This window comes from Choloepus didactylus, chromosome 2 (assembly GCF_015220235.1).
Source record: "Choloepus didactylus isolate mChoDid1 chromosome 2, mChoDid1.pri, whole genome shotgun sequence".
In the NCBI taxonomy this organism is placed as follows: Eukaryota; Metazoa; Chordata; class Mammalia; order Pilosa; family Megalonychidae; genus Choloepus; species Choloepus didactylus.
In genome coordinates, this window is record NC_051308.1 from 134,888,285 (window position 1) to 134,895,567 (window position 7,283).

The 7,283-nt window shown below is 35.0% G+C and overlaps 1 pseudogene; it reads right to left on the reverse strand.

Annotated features, from left to right (window-relative positions):
- Positions 1-1,443: 1,443 nt before the first annotated feature.
- LOC119513377 lies at positions 1,444-6,993 on the reverse strand (annotated as a pseudogene).
- Positions 6,994-7,283: the final 290 nt, after the last annotated feature.

Consider the following 7,283-nt stretch of genomic DNA (forward strand, 5'->3'; position numbering starts at 1 on the left):
ATAAAATCACTGAGATGTCTTTCAGTTCTGTTTTTTTGCAAGTAAAAGCATGTTCCTAACTCTTTTTGGACTATGTAACTATTTTTTCACAACAATATCTATTAAGATGATTTCTGAAGAACACAATTTGGAATATACTATGCAAAAATTATATTTATTAAGTATTTCAGTATGAGTAGGTGTTGTATACATATATTTAAATGCATTAAAGTTGCAAACATATTGCTATGGGAAATGAAAATAGGTCAAGTTAATAATTGTTCCATTAACATAACCACAATTTGTCTTGTCTGGTCTATCCCCATAACCACAGTTTGTCTGGTCTATCCCCATTCATGCCTTGTCATCTGTTAGTAAGGTTATTCATAACTTGCTGACAGTGGATTAGGAGCATCAATGCAAAACATGATAAACAAAACATGTCCCTTAGTACTATTATTTGCAATATAAAGTTAAAACTCTCATCCATAATATTTGAGAATGTATGCAATACTTGCTGCCCTCTGAATGCCATCCTGCATTTAAATCTTATACAGTATAATGTTTTCTGAAAATACCTTGTAGTTTGCGCTATTTTGTGCATGATTGGACTTTAATACCTTGTTTTATAACATCCTTTCCCCTACCCCTCTTTTCCCCACAGAGACCAACCCTTACTCATTAAAATCTCACTTACCAGCCAAGCTCCAAATAAAATGCTAGTCCTCTTTATAGCTTTTTCTCACCTTTCACACAGAAAATGAGAACTGTAGATTCCCTCCTTGGTGCTAATTAGCCTATGGCTTACTGGCTTTTAACAAAACACATGTTTTATATTCCAGTTATTAATACCTATACCCAAGGGCCATCTTCTATAGCATTGCTTCTCCCTGGCCCTGACTGGTCCCAGGTTGTAAAATCCTACTAATAAACTGAATTATTGAATCCCCACAGTCCAGCATCAATCTCTAGGAAATATTTCCCAAATGTTATCACTCAGGTAACTTTTTAAGCAGGAGATCTGATTCAAGTCTGTAGTAGAACCAGGGATTCTTCATCAATAATAGATAGTCTCATAGTTCTGGTCCAGAGGAGTTTAGGATGGCACATTGGAAAAGAAAAGCAAATTCTGGTCCAAGAAATTGTAGGATGACACATTGGAAAAGAAAAGCAAAGTGCTTAGGCAAAATGGATATAAGCAATTATTGCTTAGCCCTTCAGGAATAAACATCATTTCACTTTTGCTAATATTTCAGTTTTTTCTATGCTTTTTGCCCCCCATGATCTTTTGATGTTTACTTACCTGAGTAGAACATGAGCTTTAGGAGAGTTATTGATTTGGTCGGAGGTGGAGGAAATTCATCAAGCAATAATCACTCTGTTTTCAAAGAATATAAAAATTCAGTGAAATTTATACAAAAATTGATATTGCTGTAAGTTTAACAGTTTAAAAATCTCTCTTTTTTAGCTTAATGGGAATAGGTCTAAACATAAAAAATAAAATATAAATGCCACCTTGGCTATGATGTCTTCCAAGTTGTCACTGAAACCTTCCACTGTTAACTTTGGTACAGAATCTTTTTTTGTTTTTTGTAATTGTATATACCAGTGTGATTCCTTCAGGTAAGTCAGGAACTGGACATGAAGGATTTTTCAGTACCTCTTCTAAAAATCAGATACCAACCAATTTAATATACTACTCATTGTCTTCATGTACTGTCTCTTCTTGAACAACCATCTGTTTGGACAGTACTGCTACTTATTTTTTTTTCAATATTCTTGCTGCTGCTTTCTGCAATTTCTGTCATTGCAATAAGGATTTGGCTTAATGGACACAGTAGGAAAAAACCTGCATTGCATTGTACCAAAGGTAAAAACTTAGAGTACCAAAATTTAACAGAAATTTTAATGTTTGTACCAAGATTCCAGCAACCGCTTGCATAGTGGTAGCAATGACTGGCTGCACACATACCTTCTCATTTCAGACTTTTCACCAATATTTGCAGCAACAACTAGCGGTGGAGTATATGTAAAACAAGAAGATTCTCTAGGAATTGTGAGCCGTGTATGCCCTGAAGCTGCCTTTTCACTGACAGCAGACTCTGTCCATATTTGTCCAATTTCATTACAAGCTGTATTTGTTGGCATCCAAGCTTCACAGTTGTCCACACAGCTAAGAACTAGGTTACCAGATGCCTTAGTTTGCCAGGGCACCTATGACAAAGCAGATACCATGAAATGGGTTGACTTAAACAATAGGAATTTATTGTCTTAAAGTTTGGGAAATTAAAAGTCCAACATTAAGGTTTCAATAAGCCATGATTTCCCCCAGTCTGTAGTGTTTTGGTGTTGGCTTTCCAGAATCCTTGGGATTTCTTGGCTTGCACCTCTGCTTCTGCCACATGACCTCCCTTCTGGCTTCTGCTTTTGCTCATTATTATAATTCTGTCTAGATTTCCTCTCCTTATAAGGAATTCAGCCATATGGATTAAGTTGCAACTGATTCAGTAGGAACCTTCAAGGATACTATTCACAAATGTATCCAAAGCTTGCTTAATACTAGCATTTTCAAAGGTCCTATTTGGATTAAGATTTAAATATGTCTTTTGTGGGGGACACAATTCAATTCCCAACAGTGATTTAATTTCCTAGGCTTCTTACAGCAGATACCATGAAATGGATTGGTTTAAGCAATGGGAATTTATTAACTTAGAGTTTGATGCTGTGAAAATATCCAAATCAAGTCATCATCGAAGAAATGCTTTCTTCCTGAAGACCAGCTGCCAGCAATCCTTAGCTCCTCTGTCACATGGCAAGGCACATGGTGGCATCTGCTTGTCTCTCCCTTCTCTTCCCTGGTTTTGTTGCTTTCAGCTTCTTGCTTCTGTGGCATTTTTCTCTCTCTGGGTTTTCATTCATTTATAAAGAACTCCAGCAAGAGGAGAATATTAGAAGATTTTTAAGTTTTTCTTTTGGAAAGTCAGATAGATATTGTCTTTCCCTGTGACCCACAAAATAACCCTGTGCTCAGGACCAGATGTGTTTGCTTGGCTTTTAGTATAGGATGTGAATTTGCTTCTTGGGACATCTCAGTATAAAACACATCCCATAGCAGATAGAGTTCTGCCAGCATTTTCCTTCCCCTTTTGCCCTGAGCACACATAAACATTCCCAGAAACTGCTTAGCTAGGAGTGTATGATATATGGCACCTAGCCACCCCACTGCTATATCTGTGCTTGGCAGGGATGAAATGTCATCCCTTGCCTACAGCCCCAAGGAGGTGCATATAGACCATCTCTCTGCATCTGCTATGGCACAAAATCTGCTAGCCATGCAGATGACACCCACTATTGAAGCTGCCCTGTTTTGTCTTTTTATGTGACTAAAGTGATGTTCCATCCAGTGTCTATGTGAATCTTACTTTATTTAGGGACCCCAACACCTGAAAACCATGAAGTGGAATGACATCTTAGGACTCTTCCCCTGGAGGGGGGTAGCAAGAAAATTCACCTATTAAATACTAACTAAAGTACCAATAGTACAGTATGATAGCTAAGAGCAGGTAAGTTCTTGCATAGCAAATTGAGGTAACAGGAAATTTAGTTGACTCAAGACAAATATAAATATAGATATTGAGAATAAAATTGAATAGAATAACACAAATATTTGTAGTTGCAGCAATATGCACAGTTTTGTGATTTCTTGCGGCCATACATGCCAACTCCATAGGAATGGGGAAGCTGAAATTTTAGATTGATCCAGGGTTATACATATGAAAGGACAGAGAGTGAAAGAACTTAAGAAAGCTCATAATAAAAGTAATTAGTAAAATGAACTTATGAAACTAGGAGGATGCTGATAAACCTAAAGAAATTAGAAGCATTATGAAATGGATGGTTAGGATGAGATGAGAGAGTGACCGTAGTTGGAGGCAAGTAAAGCAGGCAGGCCATGAAATAGTGGTCATGGAGACAGAGTTAAGGTTGGAACTGGGACATCATACAATCTGGATACAAAACAATGTCCAATATGTGGCCATGAATCTTGTTCTAATATTGGGATTGAAATAGGTGACCTTAAATAAACCTTACAATTCTGAGACTATTTTAGAATTATATCCTCTTCAAGGGAGGGAGATAAAGAGGTATTTGAGTTAATAAATTATGTGGAAAATGGTGTCTATCCACCTGGGAAAAACTGTACTGTTCCCAGGCTAACACTTTCTTGGAAAATTCATTTTATTAAGCTGTGAAAGAGAACACCACTGCTTGCACTGTTCCCTGTAAAATTAAAGTTGTTCCAAGTGTCATCACAACTCAAGAGTACCTATTGTTTTTGTTTTGTCTTCTCCCATGGTTGTAGCAGTAACTAAAAATGCACCATTTTTTTTTTTCCAAAAGGGCCCATACTTCCAAGCTAAGAATATAAAATAGCCTAAGGGTAATGTCAGGATAACCTGACCTTCATCAAATTTAGTCATTTTTCATCTGTTCTCTCTCTCTATATATTTGTCTGTTCTTTTTCTTTCTCATCACCTTTATCTCCATACATTAATATCTATCTAAAACCCTACTCCATTCTTAACACTTTTCCCGTTTTTTTCACTCCCTCTCATTGCATTTTTTTTTAATTATTTTCACAACTCATTTTTTTCCTTAACACTATATTTCCCTATAGAACTACTGAACTTTTAAATTTATGTGTCTCTTCTTCTCAATGTGCTTAATTATTCCTGGAGACTAAGGATTCCTATTTATTTTTAGAGCACCCATCAGAGAAGAGGATTATTAATAAGTGCTTTTAGAACAGAATTGACTTATCAGGGGAATCAATAAATTGGGGTATGGTAGATGTACAGGGAAGGAAGGCTGCATCTTTAGAGACTGCCTTAGTCACCATTCTTTCATCATCTCCTGGGTTATTCCATCAGTATTTTAGATTATCTAATCTGCATAGATGTTCTGTGAAGAGAATAGAGAGGAATTCATTATGCTTTCAAGACAGTACGTGGTACTAAAATTGGTTACATGTCACCAATTTTTCCATTATTCTTTGGAGCTCTTAATTGCACTCACTATTAGTATTGTTTCTTTTCAGGCAATAGAAAAATGAGTCTTCATAAATGCTAAGAATATCAGTCCATAAATGTGCAAATTGTATCTGCTGCTAAATGTACTGTTGCCGACATAGTCCAACTGGGTTTATGACAGACATATTCCTTATTCACTAACAAGGCCAAGAACACTTTACTATACAAACAGGGTCACAGCCTGTGATGAGGTTTCATTTTTCAAAATGAAAGCCTGGTTTTCCAAAATATTAAGGATAAAAGGAGACATTCTTATATATTTTTACAAAGAAAAGTTACCAAGTTTAAAATTCCTGCAGTTTTTCATTGGAAAGACACAACTAATTTGGAAGGAGAATTAAAAACTGCAGATGTGTACTTATAAGCAGCTAGTGTATAATTAATGATATTCTATTTAAACGAGTCTCATAGATGTTCAATAAACAATGACTTAATTGTAAAATTCACCAGAAATGCTGTTAACATTAAACAGCCAAGATAACACTATTTCAAGAAAGATTGCTTATCACCAATTTCATTACGTATATAGGCATATGAATTTCTAATAAAGTTATTATCCTAAGAAAATTAAAGGCAGGGTAGTATAAATTCATAGTAAATATGTTTAAACATAACCTGGAAAACTTAAGTTCTCTGCTTTGAAACCAATGCTTAAAATAGCTTTACCTATCTTCTTGATACTCAATAAATATGCACTGCCTTGGTGACTGACCATGAACACTTGGGATAAATCTTCAGCATTTCTTGAAGCAGCTGGTCATAAAATATAGATAAATGATTGGGATGTCTGAAGGTTAAACTCATTTTCCAATAAAATGGAAAGGGTTCAATAAAAACTCGGCTTAGTGATGATTTAAAGGCATTTCTTCATTTTCTAAGAACTTTTGGAATTTCACCGAATGAAATGGGAGAGGTATTTCAGACGGAAAAATGAAAATGCTCCTGTGGCTTCTGAAAGTTGAGTCCCTCCTTTAGAAACCACTTCCTTACATTTGGACAAAAGAGATTTGTCTGCTTTTAGTTATAAAATTTCCCCTTTGTCATTCCTTTAAAAAGGCATAAAGCATCCTCAGTTTTCAATCTGAACCACAAAATCTGCTAGAGAGTGTTATTTTGATGGAAATAATGGTTTCCTTTTCAGCAATAAACTCATTGAATGCATGCCTTGTTTATGATGAGGGGTCACAACTTCTTTATAGATACAAATTTACTTGATAAGTACAGAAATAGATGTTTTGATCTTTAAATAATAATAAAGTACAACATTGACAGTAGCTAGTGAAATGATTTGAATGATAAACTACATGTAATTTCATTGAAAAGATTTTAATTTAAAGAAAACTTAAGTCTAATTCATAATTTGATAGTAAACATGATATATTATTGCAAATGGATATTTCAGCATTAGTCTATTTAAAAAAAATTAAGTATGTGATTTATTTTCCCTGCTGTTCAGTAGCTGCTATAGATGAAATTAGATATGTGTGTCCAAGATTAAGGGGCCTTTTAGAATACAACTAAATATGCAAGAGTAGGCTTTTTCTTTAAATGACCTACTTGTCATTTCAAATTTTTGAGTTGATCAACTTACTTCCAACCTAATTTCTTCAACCCCAAAATGTCTAGAGCACTATGATTGCTGTCCTATAAAAATCAGTAATTCTGCCATCTCACCCAGTGCCAAGTTAGCTGGTATAATCAATGGATTTTACTAACCATTAGTATCTTGTACTGAAAAATGAGTACAAATGAAAAGCCAGTGATGGATTCATAATAAAGTACAAGAATCCAACATCTTAAGTGTGTGCAAAAGACTCAAAGAGTACACCTAGAGACACGAAGTCCTGTGCACTGGATCAAGTTTTACCTGTGTCAGTGTGGCCTTAGAAAAATCATCTTTCTCTTTGGACCTCAGTTTTCTCATCTGTCCTACATGTCAGTTATTAGATAATCTCTGATGTTTCTTTTGACTTTTCTATTGTGTAATTCAAGAAATCAAAAATATGAAATTCAAAGACTATAACATTATATATTATATACAGATAGGCAATCTTTAAGTCTAGAATACAGTCGATAATACATAGTTCAATGCATATGATTCTAATGACAGACCTTATGCCAAGGGAAACAAAAAAACAGAAATTATGCTCTCTTGATTTCAATTTCAACTGTTTTTAAGTGTATGACTATATAAAACTTGGCTTGCCTCTCTTA